This window comes from Oncorhynchus mykiss, chromosome 14, assembly GCF_057628025.1.
Source record: "Oncorhynchus mykiss isolate SJ-2025 chromosome 14, ASM5762802v1, whole genome shotgun sequence".
Lineage (NCBI taxonomy): Eukaryota > Metazoa > Chordata > Actinopteri > Salmoniformes > Salmonidae > Oncorhynchus > Oncorhynchus mykiss.
In genome coordinates, this window is record NC_143035.1 from 29756408 (window position 1) to 29768267 (window position 11860).

Consider the following 11860-nt stretch of genomic DNA (forward strand, 5'->3'; position numbering starts at 1 on the left):
ACATGGGGCCGTGCATTATCATTTTGAAACATGAGGTGATGGCAGTGGATAAATGGCACAACAATGGGCCTCAGGATCTCGTCACAGTATCTTTGTGCATTCAAATTACCATCGATAAATTCAATTGTGTTCATTGTCCGTAGCTTATACCTGCCCATACAATAACCCCACCGCCACCATGCGGACACTCTGTTCACAACGTTGTCATCAGCAAACCGCTCGCCCACACAACGCCATACACATGGTCTGCGGTTGTGAGGCTGGTTGGACGTATTGCCAAATTCTCTAAGATTAAGTTTGAGGTGGCTTATGGTAGAGAAATGAACATTCAATTATCTGGCAACAGCTCTGGTGGACATTCCTGCAGTCAGCATGCCAACTGCACATTTAACAGTGGCCTTTAATTGTCCCCAGCATAAGGTGCACCTGTGTAATGATCATGCTGTTTAATCAGCTTCTTAATATGCCACACCTGTCAGGTGGATGGATTATCTTGGCAAATGAGAAATTCTCACTAACAGGGATGTAAAGAAATGTGTGCACAAAATTAGAAAAATAAGCTTTTTGTGCGTAAGGAACGTTTCTGGGATCTTTTATTTCAGCTCATGAAACATGGGACTAGTACTTTACATGTTGCCTTTATATTTTTGTTCAGTGTAGTTCACAAAATAATCAGCATTTCATAATTAGTCTCAAGGTTTTTGACCGATTTTGCTTTGGATATCTGTGTTGCTCTGGTTTATTGCATATATCCTTGTCCGGAGATAACTGATATATGATCCATTTGATGGGAAAGATCCATATGTAGTTGCCTTAGTGTCTGTCTCAGTAGTTCAAACCTAGTCTCTTCCCAAAGCCGCTGTATGAGACTGGGCAAGCAGGACTGATAAAACCCAAGCCTATCTATTTCTACCCAGGCAGACCCCGGCTGCATCCCAAATGGCACCCTATTGCCTATTTAGTTTACTACTTCTGAGGGCCCATAGGGCTTTGGTCAAAAGTAGGGCACTATGTAGGGAATAGGGTGCTATTTGGAATGAACCCTAGTGATCTGTTGGTCTGAAAGAGAAGGTGGGACAGCAGAGGAATCATGGAAATAAAGTATTGGATACTCTTACAGGGAAACATGCTGGTGTGTGTATGTGTGTTTGTGTCAGTGGGTCTGCTATTTGAGTAGCTGTTTATCCTGTCGCCAAGGCGACACAGCGGCATCAACATTGAGTGTGTGCATGTCTGTGTCTATGCCTGTGTGTGCCTGTGTGTGCATGTCTGTGTATACTGAGAAGACGTACGAAAATAGCACATCGTCCGATCCGACTCTACAGGCAACCGGAGGAGGGTAGGGTTGTGTGTATGTGGAGGGGGGGGGGGGGGGGGTCAAGGAGCTATGGAAAAGGTCAATAGGACAAGTTTTCTAACGTTCAAGAACATATTTGGTGTGTGGTGTATTTTGTGTTGTGTGTGGAAATATGTATCTATTTATGGCATTGTCCACAACAACTTTCCCCCTATTAATGCTGTACTGTAGAACAACAACGTTCCCCCTATTAATGCTGTACTGTAGAACAACAACTTTCCCCCTATTAATGCTGTACTGTAGAACAACAACTTTCCCCCTATTAACGCTGTACTGTAGAACAACAACGTTCCCACTATTAACACTGTACTGTAGAACAACAACTTTCCCCCTATTAACACTGTACTGTAGAACAACAACTTTCCCCCTATTAACACTGTACTGTAGAACAACAACTTTCCCCCTATTAACGCTGTACTGTAGAACAACAACTTTCCCCCTATTAACACTGTACTGTAGAACAACAACTTTCCCCCTATTAACACTGTACTGTAGAACAACAACTTTCCCCCTATTAACGCTGTACTGTAGAACAACAACTTTCCCCCTATTAACACTGTCCTGTAGAACAACAACTTTCCCCCTATTAACACTGTCCTGTAGAACAACAACTTTCCCCCTATTAACACTGTACTGTAGAACAACAACTTTCCCACTATTAACACTGTACTGTAGAACAACAACTTTCCCACTATTAACACTGTACTGTAGAACAACAACTTTCCCCCTATTAACACTGTACTGTAGAACAACAACTTTCCCCCTATTAACACTGTACTGTAGAACAACAACTTTCCCCACTATTAACACTGTACTGTAGAACAACAACTTTCCCCCTATTAACACTGTACTGTAGAACAACAACTTTCCCCCTATTAACACTGTACTGTAGAACAACAACTTTCCCCCTATTAACACTGTACTGTAGAACAACAACTTTCCCCCTATTAACACTGTCCTGTAGAACAACAACGTTCCCCCTATTAACACTGTACTGTAGAACAACAACTTTCCCCCTATTAACGCTGTACTGTAGAACAACAACTTTCCCCCTATTAACACTGTACTGTAGAACAACAACTTTCATCCTATTAACACTGTACTGTAGAACAACAACTTTCCCCCTATTAACACTGTCCTGTAGAACAACAACTTTCCCCTATTAACACTGTACTGTAGAACAACAACTTTCCCCCTATTAACACTGTACTGTAGAACAACAACTTTCCCCCTATTAACACTGTACTGTAGAACAACAACTTTCCCTCTATTAACACTGTACTGTAGAACAACAACGTTCCCACTATTAACACTGTACTGTAGAACAACAACTTTCCCCCTATTAACACTGTACTGTAGAACAACAACGTTCCCCCTATTAATGCTGTACTGTAGAACAACAACGTTCCCCCTATTAATGCTGTACTGTAGAACAACAACTTTCCCCCTATTAACACTGTACTGTAGAACAACAACGTTCCCCCTATTAATGCTGTACTGTAGAACAACAACGTTCCCCCTATTAATGCTGTACTGTAGAACAACAACGTTCCCCCTATTAACACTGTACTGTAGAACAACAACTTTCCCCCTATTAACACTGTACTGTAGAACAACAACGTTCCCCCTATTAATGCTGTGCTGTAGAACAACAACGTTCCCCCTATTAACACTGTACTGTAGAACAACAACTTTCCCCCTATTAATGCTGTACTGTAGAACAACAACGTTCCCCCTATTAACACTGTACTGTAGAACAACAACGTTCCCCCTATTAATGCTGTACTGTAGAACAACAACTTTCCCCCTATTAACACTGTACTGTAGAACAACAACTTTCCCCCTATTAACACTGTACTGTAGAACAACAACTTTCCCCCTATTAACACTGTACTGTAGAACAACAACTTTCCCCCTATTAACACTGTACTGTAGAACAACAACTTTCCCCCTATTAACACTGTACTGTAGAACAACAACTTTCCCCCTATTAACACTGTACTGTAGAACAACAACTTTCCCCCTATTAACACTGTACTGTAGAACAACAACTTTCCCCCTATTAACACTGTACTGTAGAACAACAACTTTCCCCCTATTAACACTGTACTGTAGAACAACAACTTTCCCCCTATTAACACTGTACTGTAGAACAACAACTTTCCCCCTATTAACACTGTACTGTAGAACAACAACTTTCCCCTATTAACACTGTACTGTAGAACAACAACGTTCCCCCTATTAACACTGTACTGTAGAACAACAACTTTCCCCTATTAACACTGTACTGTAGAACAACAACGTTCCCACTATTAACACTGTACTGTAGAACAACAACTTTCATCCTATTAACACTGTACTGTAGAACAACAACTTTCCCCCTATTAACACTGTACTGTAGAACAACAACGTTCCCACTATTAACACTGTACTGTAGAACAACAACTTTCATCCTATTAACACTGTACTGTAGAACAACAACTTTCCCCTATTAACACTGTACTGTAGAACAACAACTTTCCCCCTATTAACACTGTCCTGTAGAACAACAACTTTCCCCCTATTAACACTGTATTGTAGAACAACAACTTTCCCCCTATTAACACTGTCCTGTAGAACAACAACTTTCCCCCTATTAACGCTGTACTGTAGAACAACAACTTTCCCCCTATTAACACTGTACTGTAGAACAACAACTTTCCCCCTATTAACACTGTACTGTAGAACAACAACGTTCCCACTATTAACACTGTACTGTAGAACAACAACTTTCCCCCTATTAACACTGTACTGTAGAACAACAACTTTCCCCCTATTAACGCTGTACTGTAGAACAACAACTTTCCCCCTATTAATGCTGTACTGTAGAACAACAACTTTCCCCCTATTAACGCTGTACTGTAGAACAACAACTTTCCCCCTATTAACACTGTACTGTAGAACAACAACTTTCCCCCTATTAACACTGTCCTGTAGAACAACAACTTTCCCCCTATTAACACTGTCCTGTAGAACAACAACTTTCCCCCTATTAACACTGTACTGTAGAACAACAACTTTCCCCCTATTAACACTGTACTGTAGAACAACAACTTTCCCCCTATTAACACTGTACTGTAGAACAACAACTTTCCCCCTATTAACACTGTCCTGTAGAACAACAACGTTCCCCCTATTAACACTGTACTGTAGAACAACAACTTTCCCCCTATTAACGCTGTACTGTAGAACAACAACTTTCCCCCTATTAACACTGTACTGTAGAACAACAACTTTCATCCTATTAACACTGTACTGTAGAACAACAACTTTCCCCCTATTAACACTGTCCTGTAGAACAACAACTTTCCCCTATTAACACTGTACTGTAGAACAACAACTTTCCCCCTATTAACACTGTACTGTAGAACAACAACTTTCCCCCTATTAACACTGTACTGTAGAACAACAACTTTCCCCCTATTAACACTGTACTGTAGAACAACAACGTTCCCACTATTAACACTGTACTGTAGAACAACAACTTTCCCCCTATTAACACTGTACTGTAGAACAACAACGTTCCCCCTATTAATGCTGTACTGTAGAACAACAACGTTCCCCCTATTAATGCTGTACTGTAGAACAACAACTTTCCCCCTATTAACACTGTACTGTAGAACAACAACGTTCCCCCTATTAATGCTGTACTGTAGAACAACAACGTTCCCCCTATTAATGCTGTACTGTAGAACAACAACGTTCCCCCTATTAACACTGTACTGTAGAACAACAACTTTCCCCCTATTAACACTGTACTGTAGAACAACAACGTTCCCCCTATTAATGCTGTGCTGTAGAACAACAACGTTCCCCCTATTAACACTGTACTGTAGAACAACAACTTTCCCCCTATTAATGCTGTACTGTAGAACAACAACGTTCCCCCTATTAACACTGTACTGTAGAACAACAACGTTCCCCCTATTAATGCTGTACTGTAGAACAACAACTTTCCCCCTATTAACACTGTACTGTAGAACAACAACTTTCCCCCTATTAACACTGTACTGTAGAACAACAACTTTCCCCCTATTAACACTGTACTGTAGAACAACAACTTTCCCCCTATTAACACTGTACTGTAGAACAACAACTTTCCCCCTATTAACACTGTACTGTAGAACAACAACTTTCCCCCTATTAACACTGTACTGTAGAACAACAACTTTCCCCCTATTAACACTGTACTGTAGAACAACAACTTTCCCCCTATTAACACTGTACTGTAGAACAACAACTTTCCCCCTATTAACACTGTACTGTAGAACAACAACTTTCCCCCTATTAACACTGTACTGTAGAACAACAACTTTCCCCCTATTAACACTGTACTGTAGAACAACAACTTTCCCCTATTAACACTGTACTGTAGAACAACAACGTTCCCCCTATTAACACTGTACTGTAGAACAACAACTTTCCCCTATTAACACTGTACTGTAGAACAACAACGTTCCCACTATTAACACTGTACTGTAGAACAACAACTTTCATCCTATTAACACTGTACTGTAGAACAACAACTTTCCCCCTATTAACACTGTACTGTAGAACAACAACGTTCCCACTATTAACACTGTACTGTAGAACAACAACTTTCATCCTATTAACACTGTACTGTAGAACAACAACTTTCCCCTATTAACACTGTACTGTAGAACAACAACTTTCCCCCTATTAACACTGTCCTGTAGAACAACAACTTTCCCCCTATTAACACTGTATTGTAGAACAACAACTTTCCCCCTATTAACACTGTACTGTAGAACAACAACTTTCCCCCTATTAACGCTGTACTGTAGAACAACAACTTTCCCCCTATTAACACTGTACTGTAGAACAACAACTTTCCCCCTATTAACACTGTACTGTAGAACAACAACTTTCCCCCTATTAACACTGTCCTGTAGAACAACAACTTTCCCCCTATTAACACTGTACTGTAGAACAACAACTTTCCCCCTATTAATGCTGTACTGTAGAACAACAACTTTCCCCCTATTAACACTGTACTGTAGAACAACAACTTTCCCCCTATTAACACTGTACTGTAGAACAACAACTTTCCCCCTATTAACACTGTACTGTAGAACAACAACTTTCCCCCTATTAACACTGTACTGTAGAACAACAACTTTCCCCTATTAACACTGTCCTGTAGAACAACAACTTTCCCCCTATTAACGCTGTACTGTAGAACAACAACTTTCCCCCTATTAACGCTGTACTGTAGAACAACAACTTTCCCCCTATTAACACTGTACTGTAGAACAACAACTTTCCCCCTATTAACACTGTACTGTAGAACAACAACTTTCCCCCTATTAACACTGTACTGTAGAACAACAACTTTCCCCCTATTAACGCTGACATTGGCAGTTGATTAGACACACCCTGTTCCTGTTCTCTCTGTCTGCATGCCATCTGGTACTGATAGCCTTATCAGTAGTCTCATAGTGTGGACAAAACAAGATGACCATTGTACTAGTTCAGCTCTCTCCCATAGGTCTCATCTTGTCATCCCGTGTATATAGACAGTAACCTTTCAAGTCCACTGATATGAGTGTATCAAACTGTACCTGTACCTTTTCACGTGAGCTGTTTTGAGATCCTACGTGATGTAGTGTGAGTGTGTGTTGGTGTGTCGTGTGTGTTGGTGTCGTGTGTGATCCTGCACCTTGTGGATGTGAGCTTCAGGGTTATGTTCAGGGTTAGAGTACGTGCGTGTTGTAAGCTAGCTACATAAATAGATACAGAGTGAATGTCAGAGTGAAGGTTCAGATATGAAGGTTCAGATGTCCATGTTTGTGTGTGTGAGAGTGTATGTGTGTGTGAGAGTGTATGTTTGTGTGTGTGTGAGAGTGTATGTTTGTGTGTGTGTGAGAGTGTATGTTTGTGTGTGTGTGAGAGTGTATGTTTGTGTGTGTGTGAGAGTGTATGTTTGTGTGTGTGTGAGAGTGTATGTTTGTGTGTGTGTGAGAGTGTATGTTTGTGTGTGTGTGAGAGTGTATGTTTGTGTGTGTGTGAGAGTGTATGTGTGTGTGTGTGTGAGAGTGTATGTGTGTGTGTGTGTGAGAGTGTATGTGTGTGTGTGTGTGAGAGTGTATGTTTGTGTGTGTGTGAGAGTGTATGTTTGTGTGTGTGTGAGAGTGTATGTTTGTGTGTGTGTGAGAGTGTATGTGTGTGTGTGTGTGAGAGTGTATGTGTGTGTGTGTGTGTGTGTGAGAGTGTATGTGTGTGTGTGTGTTTACCACATCCAGGATTCAGTCCAAGGTACAAGTAGAGAAGTTCATTGCACTTGACTTTTAAAAGTTTATCATTCATCCTCTGCGTGAACCGTGAATGGAATCTCTGCGAACGTTGGGAACATTGTCTTTAATAGGATTATTGTCAACAGTGTAACCTGCTTCTCTACAGGTCTGGACCTATAGCCGGGAGCAGTGGGCTATCCTGTTTCTCTTGGGCCCGTGAAATGATCAACAAATTGTGCGAAATTCCCTTCTCAGACCGGTGTATTGGGCAGTTCAATGTTACAGTCTATCAGGTTGCATAATCCTTGTACTGTTACGGGGAAAATACAACTAATGGGACGCAGAATTAAATGTATATCACACTCGCACAAATGCGACCGGTTATTTTTCGTATTTGCATTTCATTTCTTTCAATAGCAAATGTGAGTGAACTGTTGTCACTTGAGAGCCCACTGAATGTCCATCTTCTGTTCGCTAACGTTAGCTTGAAACAATTAGTGTTTACCTTTCCACAACACACAGAGTCGAAAAGGGATTTGTCCATGTGTTTACGTACAGGTGACAGTCGGCTAACTCAGCATAAGTATAATATTCATGCCTCTGTAACTTTCTCACTCATCATTAATCATGATTCCTTCAGGATTATCTGCGATCATGGTACCATTTGCATTAATGTAGAAGTGTTTAGAAACATTCTATTCTTATTTACAATAAAAGTGACTACAAAATGACACAATACATGATGTACCATTCATTTATATTGGGCACAAAATAATCTGAAACAAAACAAACAGCAAATGCATCCAACAAACTTCTAAAGTCAAAGCTTGATATAGTCATTGCATGCTATGAATATGGGACCAAATATTTAACTTTTTAGTACACAAGTGAATTTGTCCCAATTCTTTTGGTCCCCTAAAATGGGAGGACTATGTACAAAAAGTGCTGTAATTTCTAAACAGTTCACCCAATATGAATGAAGATATCCTCAAATTAAAGCTGACAGTCCTGACAGTCTACACTTTAACCTCAAACCAGAAGTGCTGGAGTACAGAGCCAAAACAACAAAACGTGTCACTGTCCCAGTGCTTTTGGAGCTCCCTGTGGGTTGACTGGTGAGCTTAATGTCGCTCGTTTCAGTAGTTTCAGAGTCCCACAATAAGAGCTAAGATGCTAATATTTGTCGTGTTGGGTGAGTGTCACTGAGTAGGCTGATACTCCATTTAATGTACAGTGCATAGAAGAAAACCCCCAATGCAATTCTGATTTCAAACACATCCGCAGTGCCATTTCAACATATTTTACATTTTTGGGGGTCAAATGAACTAAGAATTGTCTTTTATTGGATTTATATAACAACATTTCCAACCTGGTTTAGCATTATTCAGTCCATTTGTGGCATGATTACACTATTTTTTATTTGTTTGCATCAATTTCAATGGGGACTTTTATTTTGAAGGCAAACCTCTGATTCCACTATAGTTTCTTCTTTTTTTTTTATTAACAACAAATAATACAGTCCTACTTTACAACACAGTATACCAAAAAAAGACCAACTTCATACACGTCTACAGATTTAAACTAAAAATACGTAACTTTACATTTGTTTTATTTATGGAGCAGTTAAAAGTCATTTTTAAGTTCAATTTGAAGAAGTAAGAATCTTGGCTTTTCTTTAGCCCACTTACATTTATGTATAAAATATTTACCACTCAATAGACTTCTGTTCTGAATAAATGAAATTAAACTTTCATTTTCAAGTTGAAAAAACACACTTTCATCATCGACATACATTAAAAATCTTGATACATGCTGGTTAACTGGATAAATGAAGGGAATAATTTTAAAAGACACCACAGACTTTGTTAGAGACACAAATACTTTATGTAGAATTCCAGTATACTTTGCAGGAGGAAAAGCAAGCTTGATACCGTATCATATTAATTGAATTACAAGTGTACCTTTTTCTCCTTGATGCACACACACCCTCTAATAGGAAGATAAAACGGAATTCTTCATTCCTCTCAAACATCATTTCCCTGTACAAGTCTTATAAAGTACTGTGTGTCTCTAAGTGTTGCTTGGGGAACATCCAATGCCGTTGCAGTATACACTGAGTGTACAAAACAATATTGAGTTGAGAAGTGGAAACGTCTAGAAGCAACAACGGCTCAGCCAGGAAATGGCCACAAGCTCACAGAACGGGACCGCTGAATGCTGAAGCACGTAGCATGAAAAAAATCATCTGTGTTAAGCCTTCCTAGAAGAGTGGAGGCTGTTATGGCTAGCCACCACATACAGTATGACCAACTCCATATTAATGCACATGATTTTGGAATTAGATATTCAACGAGCAGGTGTCCACATACACTACATAACCAAAAATATCTAATTTACACAAGTATTCACAGCCCTGAATCAAAGATGTTAGAATCACCTGTTACAGTGATTACAGCTGTGAGTCTTTCTGGGTAAGTCTCTAAAGCTTTGTACACCTGGATTGTACAATATTTGCAAATTATTATTTTTAAAATTCTTCAAGCGCTGTCAAGTTGGTTGTTGATCAGACAGCCATGTTCAAGTCTTGCCATAGTGTGGCCTAGTTACAGTTAAAACTGTAACTCGGCCACTCAGGAACATTCAATATAGTCTCAGTAAGCAACTTCAGTGTTTATTTGACCTTGTGTTTTAGGTTATTGTCCTGCTGAAAAGTGAATTTGTCTCCCAGTGTCTGTTGGAAAGCAGACTAAAACCAAGGTTTCCTCTAGGATTTTGCCTGTGCTTAGCTCTATTCCATTTATTTTTATCCTAAAAAACTTCCTAGTCATTGCCAATGACAAGCATACCCATAACATGACGCAGCCACCACCGTGCTTGAAAATATAAAGAGTGGTACTCAGTGATGTGTTTTGTTGGATTTGCCCCAAACAGTGCTTTTATTTAGGACATTTAGGACATAATTTCTTTGCAGTTTTATTTTAGGGCCTTATTGCAAACAGGATGCATGTTTCTGAATATTTGTATTCTGTACAGGCTTCCTTCTTTTCAGTCTTTCAATTAGGTTAGTATTGTGGAGTAACTACAACTTTCTAGTTAGTCCTCAGTTTTGTCCTGTCACAGCCACTAAACTCTGTGACATGGTGAAATCCCTGAGCGGTTTCCTTCCTCTCCGGCAACTGAGCTAGGAAGGACAACTGTATCTTTGTAGTGACTGGGTGTATTGATACACCATCCAAAGTGTAATTAATAACTCCATGCTCAAAGAAAGGGATATTTAATGTCTGCTTTTTTTTAAACCCATCTACCAATAGGTGCCCTTCTTTGCGAGGCATTGGAAAACCTCCCTGGTCTTTGTGGTTGAATCTGTGTTAGAAAATCATTGCTAAACTGAGGAAACTTACCGATAATGAATGTGTGGGGTACAGAGATGAAGGGTGTCATTCAGAAATCCTGTTAAACACTATTATAGCACAGATTATGAATCCTGAACTTATTTAGGCTTGCCATAACAAAGGGTTGAATACTTATTGACTAAAGACTTTACAGCTTTTCATTTTTAATGAAAAAAACATCATTCCACTCTGACATTTTTGGGTGCTGTGTGTAGGCCAGTGACAAAATACATCTCGATCGTATAGATTTTTTATTCAGGATTTGTGAAAAAAATCAAGGGGTGTGAGTTCTGAATAATAAAGACAAGATAAAAAAAACTAATGTTTGTTTTTCCAGAAGTGGTTTGACAACAGCATTATCAACCATGATTAAATAACAATGGACAACTATACAACCATCCAGACTTCATGAGAACACAATGTTCCAATCACTGTCCCTGGAGGTGCTGTCCCTAGAGGTGCTGTCCCTGGAGGTGCTGTCCCTAGAGGTGCTGTCCCTAGAGGTGCTGTCCCTAGAGGTGCTGTCCCTAGAGGTGCTGTCCCTAGAGGTGCTGTCCCTAGAGGTGCTGTCCCTAGAGGTGCTGTCCCTAGAGGTGCTGTCCCTAGAGGTGCTGTCCCTAGAGATGCTGTCCCTAGAGGTGCTGTCCCTAGAGGTGCTGTCCCTAGAGGTGCTGTACCTAGAGGTGCTGTCCCTAGAGGTGCTGTCCCTAGAGGTGCTGTTCCAATTCTAGGACAATACAGCGGTTGTCCAAGTGCAACTTTTGAGGAATTTGTAGCCTCAATTCAGCTTGAAGGAATTTACATTTTTTTATACTCTA